We start from the raw sequence: 15,000 nt of genomic DNA on the forward strand, positions 1-15,000 counted from the left end.
ATCATATTCCTCCCTCAATCTCTTCTCTCTTATAGTTTTGTATAAATTCATTTTTACTCGTTCGAATTCTCAGAGAACCTTTCGAACGAGTTTATATCATATTCCTCCCTCAATCTCTCTTCTCTCTTAAGTTTTGTATAAATTCATTTTTACTCGTTCGAATTCTCAGAGAACCTTTCGAACGAGTTTATATCATATTGCCACCTTCCTTCTTTTCCTTTCTTTCTTAACCTCGAACAAATTCATTTGCCAGATATTCCTGCGTTCTCGGTTTATATTTTTCTCATAACATCACAAATCATTACGTGTAGTGCATAAAATTCATGTTTAATATTTCCCTTTTGGGTTTCTCTCGAGAACAAATTCTTATATTTCCTTGCGTTCTCAGGTTGAGCTAACATCTGGTAGCACGAGTATCCCACGTAGCACGTAACCACGGGCGCTGGACAATCGACACAAGTGCCGAGGAAGCGCGGACAGGACGCATGCTGGGCTCTGGGTGTAACAATGCCCCTCCGAAAGCCAACCTCATTTTATTTACTTTTCGTTTCTCTGCAAACAAGAAGTTTGACTTCTTTCTAGTTTTAGTTTCTCTCAAACATCTTTCCATAACTATCTCAAACTTTTAGCTCGGATAGAAGAGTTGATGCTCAGTTAGTACGAGTATACACATCAGTGCATACAAGTCACCAACCTCCTCGATGGGAGGCTCGCCACATAAGGGCCATTCGGTCTTAGACACCGACCCGTGGCAATGCTGTGTAGAGAAAAGTTCTAAACGAAGTACGGAACGAAACAGTCGAGACCGAAGTCTCGAGGCGCCGTGAACTGCTTCTCGACCGAGATCGTAGAATAGCCCCAAGCGCGCGCTGAACCGCCCGACTCGCCGAACCGTCGAGTCTCTTAAGGATACCGAACGGCCGGCAAGGACGCCGGCGCCGCGCGGTGAATAGCACGCGCGCTTATGGGTGCAAACCGCCGCGGCAACAGCCCGTCCGGCGGGGCTGTTGGGACTTAGAAAAATTTTTGCATGAAAAATTTTTTTGTACAACACAATAAATATTTATATTTCCAGGATATTTAACACAAAATATTCAACTTTTCATATACTATCTCGGTACTTTGAACATTTTTCAAGTCCAACCGCCAAGAGTAAACTTATCTTTCTATCGTATCTAGACCATTATAAATATTAGATCATTGTATAATAAAGCATTCTAACAATAAATATCAAGTATCAAAGCTCTAGGATGAATATTTATCGAATAAACTCAGAATAATGTTCCGGGCGCATTGCGTGCAACTCCGACCGAAGTGAAATTTTTCTAAGTCCAACCGCCAAGAGTAAACTTTTTTCCTAGCGTTCCCAGACCATTATAAATATTAGATCATTGTATAATAACGCATTCTAACAATAAATATCAAGTATCAAAGCTCTAGGCTGAATATTTATCGAATAAACTCAGAATAATGTTCCAGGCGCATTACGAGCAACTCCGACCGAAGCGAAATTTTTCTAAGTCCAACCGCCAAGAGTAAACTTTTTTCCTAGCGTTCCCAGACCATTATAAATATTAGATCATTGTATAATAACGCATTCTAACAATAAATATCAAGTATCAAAGCTCTAGGATGAATATTTATCGAATAAACTCAGAATAATGTTCCGGGCGCATTGCGAGCAACTCCGACCGAAGCGAAATTTTTCTAAGTCCAACCGCCAAGAGTAAACTTTTTTCCTAGCGTTCCCAGACCATTATAAATATTAGATCATTGTATAATAACGCATTCTAACAATAAATATCAAGTATCAAAGCTTTAGGATGAATATTTATCGAATAAACTCAGAATAATGTTCCGGGCGCATTGCGAGCAACTCCGACCGAGCGAAATTTTTCTAAGTCCAACCGCCAAGAGTAAACTTTTTTCCTAGCGTTCCCAGACCATTATAAATATTAGATCATTGTATAATAACGCATTCTAACAATAAATATCAAGTATCAAAGCTTTAGGATGAATATTTATCGAATAAACTCAGAATAATGTTCCGGGCGCATTGCGAGCAACTCCGACCGAGCGAAATTTTTCTAAGTCCAACCGCCAAGAGTAAACTTTTTTCCTAGCGTTCCCAGACCATTATAAATATTAGATCATTGTATAATAACGCATTCTAACAATAAATATCAAGTATCAAAGCTTTAGGATGAATATTTATCGAATAAACTCAGAATAATGTTCCGGGCGCATTGCGAGCAACTCCGACCGAGCGAAATTTTTCTAAGTCCAACCGCCAAGAGTAAACTTTTTTCCTAGCGTTCCCAGACCATTATAAATATTAGATCATTGTATAATAACGCATTCTAACAATAAATATCAAGTATCAAAGCTTTAGGATGAATATTTATCGAATAAACTCAGAATAATGTTCCGGGCGCATTGCGAGCAACTCCGACCGAGCGAAATTTTTCTAAGTCCAACCGCCAAGAGTAAACTTTTTTCCTAGCGTTCCCAGACCATTATAAATATTAGATCATTGTATAATAACGCATTCTAACAATAAATATCAAGTATCAAAGCTTTAGGATGAATATTTATCGAATAAACTCAGAATAATGTTCCGGGCGCATTGCGAGCAACTCCGACCGAGCGAAATTTTTCTAAGTCCAACCGCCAAGAGTAAACTTTTTTCCTAGCGTTCCCAGACCATTATAAATATTAGATCATTGTATAATAACGCATTCTAACAATAAATATCAAGTATCAAAGCTCTAGGATGAATATTTATCGAATAAACTCAGAATAATGTTCCGGGCGCATTGCGAGCAACTCCGACCGAAGCGAAATTTTTCTAAGTCCAACCGCCAAGAGTAAACTTTTTTCCTAGCGTTCCCAGACCATTATAAATATTAGATCATTGTATAATAACGCATTCTAACAATAAATATCAAGTATCAAAGCTTTAGGATGAATATTTATCGAATAAACTCAGAATAATGTTCCGGGCGCATTGCGAGCAACTCCGACCGAGCGAAATTTTTCTAAGTCCAACCGCCAAGAGTAAACTTTTTTCCTAGCGTTCCCAGACCATTATAAATATTAGATCATTGTATAATAACGCATTCTAACAATAAATATCAAGTATCAAAGCTTTAGGATGAATATTTATCGAATAAACTCAGAATAATGTTCCGGGCGCATTGCGAGCAACTCCGACCGAGCGAAATTTTTCTAAGTCCAACCGCCAAGAGTAAACTTTTTTCCTAGCGTTCCCAGACCATTATAAATATTAGATCATTGTATAATAACGCATTCTAACAATAAATATCAAGTATCAAAGCTTTAGGATGAATATTTATCGAATAAACTCAGAATAATGTTCCGGGCGCATTGCGAGCAACTCCGACCGAGCGAAATTTTTCTAAGTCCAACCGCCAAGAGTAAACTTTTTTCCTAGCGTTCCCAGACCATTATAAATATTAGATCATTGTATAATAACGCATTCTAACAATAAATATCAAGTATCAAAGCTTTAGGATGAATATTTATCGAATAAACTCAGAATAATGTTCCGGGCGCATTGCGAGCAACTCCGACCGAGCGAAATTTTTCTAAGTCCAACCGCCAAGAGTAAACTTTTTTCCTAGCGTTCCCAGACCATTATAAATATTAGATCATTGTATAATAACGCATTCTAACAATAAATATCAAGTATCAAAGCTTTAGGATGAATATTTATCGAATAAACTCAGAATAATGTTCCGGGCGCATTGCGAGCAACTCCGACCGAGCGAAATTTTTCTAAGTCCAACCGCCAAGAGTAAACTTTTTTCCTAGCGTTCCCAGACCATTATAAATATTAGATCATTGTATAATAACGCATTCTAACAATAAATATCAAGTATCAAAGCTCTAGGATGAATATTTATCGAATAAACTCAGAATAATGTTCCGGGCGCATTGCGAGCAACTCCGACCGAAGCGAAATTTTTCTAAGTCCAACCGCCAAGAGTAAACTTTTTTCCTAGCGTTCCCAGACCATTATAAATATTAGATCATTGTATAATAACGCATTCTAACAATAAATATCAAGTATCAAAGCTCTAGGATGAATATTTATCGAATATACTCAGAATAATGTTCCGGGCGCATTGCGAGCAACTCCGACCGAGCGAAATTTTTCTAAGTCCAACCGCCAAGAGTAAACTTTTTTCCTAGCGTTCCCAGACCATTATAAATATTAGATCATTGTATAATAACGCATTCTAACAATAAATATCAAGTATCAAAGCTCTAGGATGAATATTTATCGAATAAACTCAGAATAATGTTCCGGGCGCATTGCGAGCAACTCCGACCGAAGCGAAATTTTTCTAAGTCCAACCGCCAAGAGTAAACTTTTTTCCTAGCGTTCCCAGACCATTATAAATATTAGATCATTGTATAATAACGCATTCTAACAATAAATATCAAGTATCAAAGCTCTAGGATGAATATTTATCGAATAAACTCAGAATAATGTTCCGGGCGCATTGCGAGCAACTCCGACCGAGCGAAATTTTTCTAAGTCCAACCGCCAAGAGTAAACTTTCTTCCTAGCGTTCCCAGACCGTTATAAATATTAGATCATCGTGTGGTAAAGCATTTCGAAGACAAATATCAAGTATGAAAGCGCTCGGATGAGTATTTATCGAATAAACTGAGAATAATGTTCGGAGCGCATCGCTTGCTCGGCCGCTCGAACGAATCGTTCGCGCGCCGAGGCGCGTCGGATCGCCGTGCGAAGGAGCTCGAGCGAAATTTTTCTAAGTCCAACCGCCAAGAGTAAACTTTTCTCCCCGAGCTCTCGCACGAGTTTAATCGTTATATCCACGCACGATACCGCTTGTCATCAATATTTCTCGAGTTTCAAAGCTCTCGGACGCGTATTGCTCCAGTTTTTGTGAAATATTGCTCCGACCGCCAAGAGTAAACTTATCTTTCCGGCTTACTCGGACAATTATAAATATTAGATCATCGTGTGGTAAAGCATTTCGAAGACAAATATCAAGTATGAAAGCGCTCGGATGAGTATTTATCGAATAAACTGAGAATAATGTTCGGAGCGCATCGCTTGCTCGGCCGCTCGAACGAATCGTTCGCGCGCCGAGGCGCGTCGGATCGCCCTGCGAAGGAGCTCGAGCGAAATTTTTCTAAGTCCAACCGCCAAGAGTAAACTTTTCTCTCCGAGCTCCCGCACGACTTTAATCGTTATATCCACGCACGATACCGCTTGTCATCAATATTTCTCGAGTTTCAAAGCTCTCGGACGCGTATTGCTCGAGTTTTTGAGAAATATTGCTCCGACCGCCAAGAGTAAACTTATCTTTCCGGCTTACTCGGACAATTATAAATATTAGATCATCGTGTGGTAAAGCATTTGGAAGACAAATATCAAGTATGAAAGCGCTCGGATGAGTATTTATCGAATAAACTGAGAATAATGTTCGGAGCGCATCGCTTGCTCGGCCGCTCGAACGAATCGTTCGCGCGCCGAGGCGCGTCGGATCGCCGTGCGAAGGAGCTCGAGCGAAATTTTTCTAAGTCCAACCGCCAAGAGTAAACTTTTCTCCCCGAGCTCTCGCACGAGTTTAATCGTTATATCCACGCACGATACCGCTTGTCATCAATATTTCTCGAGTTTCAAAGCTCTCGGACGCGTATTGCTCCAGTTTTTGTGAAATATTGCTCCGACCGCCAAGAGTAAACTTATCTTTCCGGCTTACTCGGACAATTATAAATATTAGATCATCGTGTGGTAAAGCATTTCGAAGACAAATATCAAGTATGAAAGCGCTCGGATGAGTATTTATCGAATAAACTGAGAATAATGTTCGGAGCGCATCGCTTGCTCGGCCGCTCGAACGAATCGTTCGCGCGCCGAGGCGCGTCGGATCGCCGTGCGAAGGAGCTCGAGCGAAATTTTTCTAAGTCCAACCGCCAAGAGTAAACTTTTCTCTCCGAGCTCCCGCACGACTTTAATCGTTATATCCACGCACGATACCGCTTGTCATCAATATTTCTCGAGTTTCAAAGCTCTCGGACGCGTATTGCTCGAGTTTTTGAGAAATATTGCTCCGACCGCCAAGAGTAAACTTATCTTTCCGGCTTACTCGGACAATTATAAATATTAGATCATCGTGTGGTAAAGCATTTGGAAGACAAATATCAAGTATGAAAGCGCTCGGATGAGTATTTATCGAATAAACTGAGAATAATGTTCGGAGCGCATCGCTTGCTCGGCCGCTCGAACGAATCGTTCGCGCGCCGAGGCGCGTCGGATCGCCGTGCGAAGGAGCTCGAGCGAAATTTTTCTAAGTCCAACCGCCAAGAGTAAACTTTTCTCCCCGAGCTCTCGCACGAGTTTAATCGTTATATCCACGCACGATACCGCTTGTCATCAATATTTCTCGAGTTTCAAAGCTCTCGGACGCGTATTGCTCCAGTTTTTGTGAAATATTGCTCCGACCGCCAAGAGTAAACTTATCTTTCCGGCTTACTCGGACAATTATAAATATTAGATCATCGTGTGGTAAAGCATTTCGAAGACAAATATCAAGTATGAAAGCGCTCGGATGAGTATTTATCGAATAAACTGAGAATAATGTTCGGAGCGCATCGCTTGCTCGGCCGCTCGAACGAATCGTTCGCGCGCCGAGGCGCGTCGGATCGCCGTGCGAAGGAGCTCGAGCGAAATTTTTCTAAGTCCAACCGCCAAGAGTAAACTTTTCTCTCCGAGCTCCCGCACGACTTTAATCGTTATATCCACGCACGATACCGCTTGTCATCAATATTTCTCGAGTTTCAAAGCTCTCGGACGCGTATTGCTCGAGTTTTTGAGAAATATTGCTCCGACCGCCAAGAGTAAACTTATCTTTCCGGCTTACTCGGACAATTATAAATATTAGATCATCGTGTGGTAAAGCATTTCGAAGACAAATATCAAGTATGAAAGCGCTCGGATGAGTATTTATCGAATAAACTGAGAATAATGTTCGGAGCGCATCGCTTGCTCGGCCGCTCGAACGAATCGTTCGCGCGCCGAGGCGCGTCGGATCGCCCTGCGAAGGAGCTCGAGCGAAATTTTTCTAAGTCCAACCGCCAAGAGTAAACTTTTCTCCCCGAGCTCTCGCACGAGTTTAATCGTTATATCCACGCACGATACCGCTTGTCATCAATATTTCTCGAGTTTCAAAGCTCTCGGACGCGTATTGCTTCAGTTTTTGAGAAATATTGCTCCGACCGCCAAGAGTAAACTTATCTTTCCGGCTTACTCGGACAATTATAAATATTAGATCATCGTGTGGTAAAGCATAATGAAAACAAATATCAAGTATGAAAGCGCTCGGATGAGTATTTATCGAATAAACTGAGAATAATGTTCGGAGCGCATCGCTTGCTCGGCCGCTCGAACGAATCGTTCGCGCGCCGAGGCGCGTCGGATCGCCGTGCGAAGGAGCTCGAGCGAAATTTTTCTAAGTCCAACCGCCAAGAGTAAACTTTTCTCCCCGAGCTCCCGCACGACTTTAATCGTTATATCCACGCACGATACCGCTTGTCATCAATATTTCTCGAGTTTCAATGCTCTCGGACGCGTATTGCTCCAGTTTTTGTGAAATATTGCTCCGACCGCCAAGAGTAAACTTATCTTTCCGGCTTACTCGGACAATTATAAATATTAGATCATCGTGTGGTAAAGCATTTTGAAGACAAATATCAAGTATGAAAGCGCTCGGATGAGTATTTATCGAATAAACTGAGAATAATGTTCGGAGCGCATCGCTTGCTCGGCCGCTCGAACGAATCGTTCGCGCGCCGAGGCGCGTCGGATCGCCCTGCGAAGGAGCTCGAGCGAAATTTTTCTAAGTCCAACCGCCAAGAGTAAACTTTTCTCTCCGAGCTCCCGCACGACTTTAATCGTTATATCCACGCACGATACCGCTTGTCATCAATATTTCTCGAGTTTCAAAGCTCTCGGACGCGTATTGCTCGAGTTTTTGAGAAATATTGCTCCGACCGCCAAGAGTAAACTTATCTTTCCGGCTTACTCGGACAATTATAAATATTAGATCATCGTGTGGTAAAGCATTTGGAAGACAAATATCAAGTATGAAAGCGCTCGGATGAGTATTTATCGAATAAACTGAGAATAATGTTCGGAGCGCATCGCTTGCTCGGCCGCTCGAACGAATCGTTCGCGCGCCGAGGCGCGTCGGATCGCCCTGCGAAGGAGCTCGAGCGAAATTTTTCTAAGTCCAACCGCCAAGAGTAAACTTTTCTCCCCGAGCTCTCGCACGAGTTTAATCGTTATATCCACGCACGATACCGCTTGTCATCAATATTTCTCGAGTTTCAAAGCTCTCGGACGCGTATTGCTTCAGTTTTTGAGAAATATTGCTCCGACCGCCAAGAGTAAACTTATCTTTCCGGCTTACTCGGACAATTATAAATATTAGATCATCGTGTGGTAAAGCATAATGAAAACAAATATCAAGTATGAAAGCGCTCGGATGAGTATTTATCGAATAAACTGAGAATAATGTTCGGAGCGCATCGCTTGCTCGGCCGCTCGAACGAATCGTTCGCGCGCCGAGGCGCGTCGGATCGCCGTGCGAAGGAGCTCGAGCGAAATTTTTCTAAGTCCAACCGCCAAGAGTAAACTTTTCTCTCCGAGCTCCCGCACGACTTTAATCGTTATATCCACGCACGATACCGCTTGTCATCAATATTTCTCGAGTTTCAAAGCTCTCGGACGCGTATTGCTCGAGTTTTTGAGAAATATTGCTCCGACCGCCAAGAGTAAACTTATCTTTCCGGCTTACTCGGACAATTATAAATATTAGATCATCGTGTGGTAAAGCATTTGGAAGACAAATATCAAGTATGAAAGCGCTCGGATGAGTATTTATCGAATAAACTGAGAATAATGTTCGGAGCGCATCGCTTGCTCGGCCGCTCGAACGAATCGTTCGCGCGCCGAGGCGCGTCGGATCGCCGTGCGAAGGAGCTCGAGCGAAATTTTTCTAAGTCCAACCGCCAAGAGTAAACTTTTCTCCCCGAGCTCTCGCACGAGTTTAATCGTTATATCCACGCACGATACCGCTTGTCATCAATATTTCTCGAGTTTCAAAGCTCTCGGACGCGTATTGCTCCAGTTTTTGTGAAATATTGCTCCGACCGCCAAGAGTAAACTTATCTTTCCGGCTTACTCGGACAATTATAAATATTAGATCATCGTGTGGTAAAGCATTTCGAAGACAAATATCAAGTATGAAAGCGCTCGGATGAGTATTTATCGAATAAACTGAGAATAATGTTCGGAGCGCATCGCTTGCTCGGCCGCTCGAACGAATCGTTCGCGCGCCGAGGCGCGTCGGATCGCCGTGCGAAGGAGCTCGAGCGAAATTTTTCTAAGTCCAACCGCCAAGAGTAAACTTTTCTCTCCGAGCTCCCGCACGACTTTAATCGTTATATCCACGCACGATACCGCTTGTCATCAATATTTCTCGAGTTTCAAAGCTCTCGGACGCGTATTGCTCGAGTTTTTGAGAAATATTGCTCCGACCGCCAAGAGTAAACTTATCTTTCCGGCTTACTCGGACAATTATAAATATTAGATCATCGTGTGGTAAAGCATTTCGAAGACAAATATCAAGTATGAAAGCGCTCGGATGAGTATTTATCGAATAAACTGAGAATAATGTTCGGAGCGCATCGCTTGCTCGGCCGCTCGAACGAATCGTTCGCGCGCCGAGGCGCGTCGGATCGCCCTGCGAAGGAGCTCGAGCGAAATTTTTCTAAGTCCAACCGCCAAGAGTAAACTTTTCTCCCCGAGCTCTCGCACGAGTTTAATCGTTATATCCACGCACGATACCGCTTGTCATCAATATTTCTCGAGTTTCAAAGCTCTCGGACGCGTATTGCTTCAGTTTTTGAGAAATATTGCTCCGACCGCCAAGAGTAAACTTATCTTTCCGGCTTACTCGGACAATTATAAATATTAGATCATCGTGTGGTAAAGCATAATGAAAACAAATATCAAGTATGAAAGCGCTCGGATGAGTATTTATCGAATAAACTGAGAATAATGTTCGGAGCGCATCGCTTGCTCGGCCGCTCGAACGAATCGTTCGCGCGCCGAGGCGCGTCGGATCGCCGTGCGAAGGAGCTCGAGCGAAATTTTTCTAAGTCCAACCGCCAAGAGTAAACTTTTCTCCCCGAGCTCCCGCACGACTTTAATCGTTATATCCACGCACGATACCGCTTGTCATCAATATTTCTCGAGTTTCAATGCTCTCGGACGCGTATTGCTCCAGTTTTTGTGAAATATTGCTCCGACCGCCAAGAGTAAACTTATCTTTCCGGCTTACTCGGACAATTATAAATATTAGATCATCGTGTGGTAAAGCATTTTGAAGACAAATATCAAGTATGAAAGCGCTCGGATGAGTATTTATCGAATAAACTGAGAATAATGTTCGGAGCGCATCGCTTGCTCGGCCGCTCGAACGAATCGTTCGCGCGCCGAGGCGCGTCGGATCGCCCTGCGAAGGAGCTCGAGCGAAATTTTTCTAAGTCCAACCGCCAAGAGTAAACTTTTCTCTCCGAGCTCCCGCACGACTTTAATCGTTATATCCACGCACGATACCGCTTGTCATCAATATTTCTCGAGTTTCAAAGCTCTCGGACGCGTATTGCTCGAGTTTTTGAGAAATATTGCTCCGACCGCCAAGAGTAAACTTATCTTTCCGGCTTACTCGGACAATTATAAATATTAGATCATCGTGTGGTAAAGCATTTGGAAGACAAATATCAAGTATGAAAGCGCTCGGATGAGTATTTATCGAATAAACTGAGAATAATGTTCGGAGCGCATCGCTTGCTCGGCCGCTCGAACGAATCGTTCGCGCGCCGAGGCGCGTCGGATCGCCCTGCGAAGGAGCTCGAGCGAAATTTTTCTAAGTCCAACCGCCAAGAGTAAACTTTTCTCCCCGAGCTCTCGCACGAGTTTAATCGTTATATCCACGCACGATACCGCTTGTCATCAATATTTCTCGAGTTTCAAAGCTCTCGGACGCGTATTGCTTCAGTTTTTGAGAAATATTGCTCCGACCGCCAAGAGTAAACTTATCTTTCCGGCTTACTCGGACAATTATAAATATTAGATCATCGTGTGGTAAAGCATAATGAAAACAAATATCAAGTATGAAAGCGCTCGGATGAGTATTTATCGAATAAACTGAGAATAATGTTCGGAGCGCATCGCTTGCTCGGCCGCTCGAACGAATCGTTCGCGCGCCGAGGCGCGTCGGATCGCCGTGCGAAGGAGCTCGAGCGAAATTTTTCTAAGTCCAACCGCCAAGAGTAAACTTTTCTCCCCGAGCTCCCGCACGACTTTAATCGTTATATCCACGCACGATACCGCTTGTCATCAATATTTCTCGAGTTTCAATGCTCTCGGACGCGTATTGCTCCAGTTTTTGTGAAATATTGCTCCGACCGCCAAGAGTAAACTTATCTTTCCGGCTTACTCGGACAATTATAAATATTAGATCATCGTGTGGTAAAGCATTTTGAAGACAAATATCAAGTATGAAAGCGCTCGGATGAGTATTTATCGAATAAACTGAGAATAATGTTCGGAGCGCATCGCTTGCTCGGCCGCTCGAACGAATCGTTCGCGCGCCGAGGCGCTTCGGATCGCCGTGCGAAGGAGCTCGAGCGAAATTTTTCTAAGTCCAACCGCCAAGAGTAAACTTTTCTCCCCGAGCTCCCGCACGACTTTAATCGTTATATCCACGCACGATACCGCTTGTCATCAATATTTCTCGAGTTTCAATGCTCTCGGACGCGTATTGCTCCAGTTTTTGTGAAATATTGCTCCGACCGCCAAGAGTAAACTTATCTTTCCGGCTTACTCGGACAATTATAAATATTAGATCATCGTGTGGTAAAGCATTTTGAAGACAAATATCAAGTATGAAAGCGCTCGGATGAGTATTTATCGAATAAACTGAGAATAATGTTCGGAGCGCATCGCTTGCTCGGCCGCTCGAACGAATCGTTCGCGCGCCGAGGCGCGTCGGATCGCCGTGCGAAGGAGCTCGAGCGAAATTTTTCTAAGTCCAACCGCCAAGAGTAAACTTTTCTCCCCGAGCTCCCGCACGACTTTAATCGTTATATCCACGCACGATACCGCTTGTCATCAATATTTCTCGAGTTTCAATGCTCTCGGACGCGTATTGCTCCAGTTTTTGTGAAATATTGCTCCGACCGCCAAGAGTAAACTTATCTTTCCGGCTTACTCGGACAATTATAAATATTAGATCATCGTGTGGTAAAGCATAATGAAAACAAATATCAAGTATGAAAGCGCTCGGATGAGTATTTATCGAATAAACTGAGAATAATGTTCGGAGCGCATCGCTTGCTCGGCCGCTCGAACGAATCGTTCGCGCGCCGAGGCGCGTCGGATCGCCGTGCGAAGGAGCTCGAGCGAAATTTTTCTAAGTCCAACCGCCAAGAGTAAACTTTTCTCCCCGAGCTCCCGCACGACTTTAATCGTTATATCCACGCACGATACCGCTTGTCATCAATATTTCTCGAGTTTCAATGCTCTCGGACGCGTATTGCTCCAGTTTTTGTGAAATATTGCTCCGACCGCCAAGAGTAAACTTATCTTTCCGGCTTACTCGGACAATTATAAATATTAGATCATCGTGTGGTAAAGCATTTTGAAGACAAATATCAAGTATGAAAGCGCTCGGATGAGTATTTATCGAATAAACTGAGAATAATGTTCGGAGCGCATCGCTTGCTCGGCCGCTCGAACGAATCGTTCGCGCGCCGAGGCGCGTCGGATCGCCGTGCGAAGGAGCTCGAGCGAAATTTTTCTAAGTCCAACCGCCAAGAGTAAACTTTTCTCCCCGAGCTCCCGCACGACTTTAATCGTTATATCCACGCACGATACCGCTTGTCATCAATATTTCTCGAGTTTCAATGCTCTCGGACGCGTATTGCTCCAGTTTTTGTGAAATATTGCTCCGACCGCCAAGAGTAAACTTATCTTTCCGGCTTACTCGGACAATTATAAATATTAGATCATCGTGTGGTAAAGCATTTTGAAGACAAATATCAAGTATGAAAGCGCTCGGATGAGTATTTATCGAATAAACTGAGAATAATGTTCGGAGCGCATCGCTTGCTCGGCCGCTCGAACGAATCGTTCGCGCGCCGAGGCGCGTCGGATCGCCGTGCGAAGGAGCTCGAGCGAAATTTTTCTAAGTCCAACCGCCAAGAGTAAACTTTTCTCCCCGAGCTCCCGCACGACTTTAATCGTTATATCCACGCACGATACCGCTTGTCATCAATATTTCTCGAGTTTCAATGCTCTCGGACGCGTATTGCTCCAGTTTTTGTGAAATATTGCTCCGACCGCCAAGAGTAAACTTATCTTTCCGGCTTACTCGGACAATTATAAATATTAGATCATCGTGTGGTAAAGCATTTGGAAGACAAATATCAAGTATGAAAGCGCTCGGATGAGTATTTATCGAATAAACTGAGAATAATGTTCGGAGCGCATCGCTTGCTCGGCCGCTCGAACGAATCGTTCGCGCGCCGAGGCGCGTCGGATCGCCGTGCGAAGGAGCTCGAGCGAAATTTTTCTAAGTCCAACCGCCAAGAGTAAACTTTTCTCCCCGAGCTCCCGCACGACTTTAATCGTTATATCCACGCACGATACCGCTTGTCATCAATATTTCTCGAGTTTCAATGCTCTCGGACGCGTATTGCTCCAGTTTTTGTGAAATATTGCTCCGACCGCCAAGAGTAAACTTATCTTTCCGGCTTACTCGGACAATTATAAATATTAGATCATCGTGTGGTAAAGCATTTTGAAGACAAATATCAAGTATGAAAGCGCTCGGATGAGTATTTATCGAATAAACTGAGAATAATGTTCGGAGCGCATCGCTTGCTCGGCCGCTCGAACGAATCGTTCGCGCGCCGAGGCGCGTCGGATCGCCGTGCGAAGGAGCTCGAGCGAAATTTTTCTAAGTCCAACCGCCAAGAGTAAACTTTTCTCCCCGAGCTCCCGCACGACTTTAATCGTTATATCCACGCACGATACCGCTTGTCATCAATATTTCTCGAGTTTCAATGCTCTCGGACGCGTATTGCTCCAGTTTTTGTGAAATATTGCTCCGACCGCCAAGAGTAAACTTATCTTTCCGGCTTACTCGGACAATTATAAATATTAGATCATCGTGTGGTAAAGCATTTTGAAGACAAATATCAAGTATGAAAGCGCTCGGATGAGTATTTATCGAATAAACTGAGAATAATGTTCGGAGCGCATCGCTTGCTCGGCCGCTCGAACGAATCGTTCGCGCGCCGAGGCGCGTCGGATCGCCGTGCGAAGGAGCTCGAGCGAAATTTTTCTAAGTCCAACCGCCAAGAGTAAACTTTTCTCCCCGAGCTCCCGCACGACTTTAATCGTTATATCCACGCACGATACCGCTTGTCATCAATATTTCTCGAGTTTCAATGCTCTCGGACGCGTATTGCTCCAGTTTTTGTGAAATATTGCTCCGACCGCCAAGAGTAAACTTATCTTTCCGGCTTACTCGGACAATTATAAATATTAGATCATCGTGTGGTAAAGCATTTCGAAGACAAATATCAAGTATGAAAGCGCTCGGATGAGTATTTATCGAGTTATTGAGAAATAATGTTCCGAGTTATATTTCGACGTGTACTAATCGTGTTCTATCGGTCGTGCGGGTAAACGGCGGGAGTCAGTTTTGGTCTGTACTGTTAGGTAGATCGTCCCCGGATATGTTTGCGATGCGCGTGTTTGGATTAACGAGATTCCCTCTGTCCCTTTTTTTTTTTTCGTTCGAACCATGTCTGTGGATTTGTGCGGATATTGGGATGCCGGTTTTGGGCATTGTCAATAAAACA

This window comes from Lasioglossum baleicum, unplaced genomic scaffold, assembly GCF_051020765.1.
Source record: "Lasioglossum baleicum unplaced genomic scaffold, iyLasBale1 scaffold0055, whole genome shotgun sequence".
Taxonomy (NCBI): domain Eukaryota; kingdom Metazoa; phylum Arthropoda; class Insecta; order Hymenoptera; family Halictidae; genus Lasioglossum; species Lasioglossum baleicum.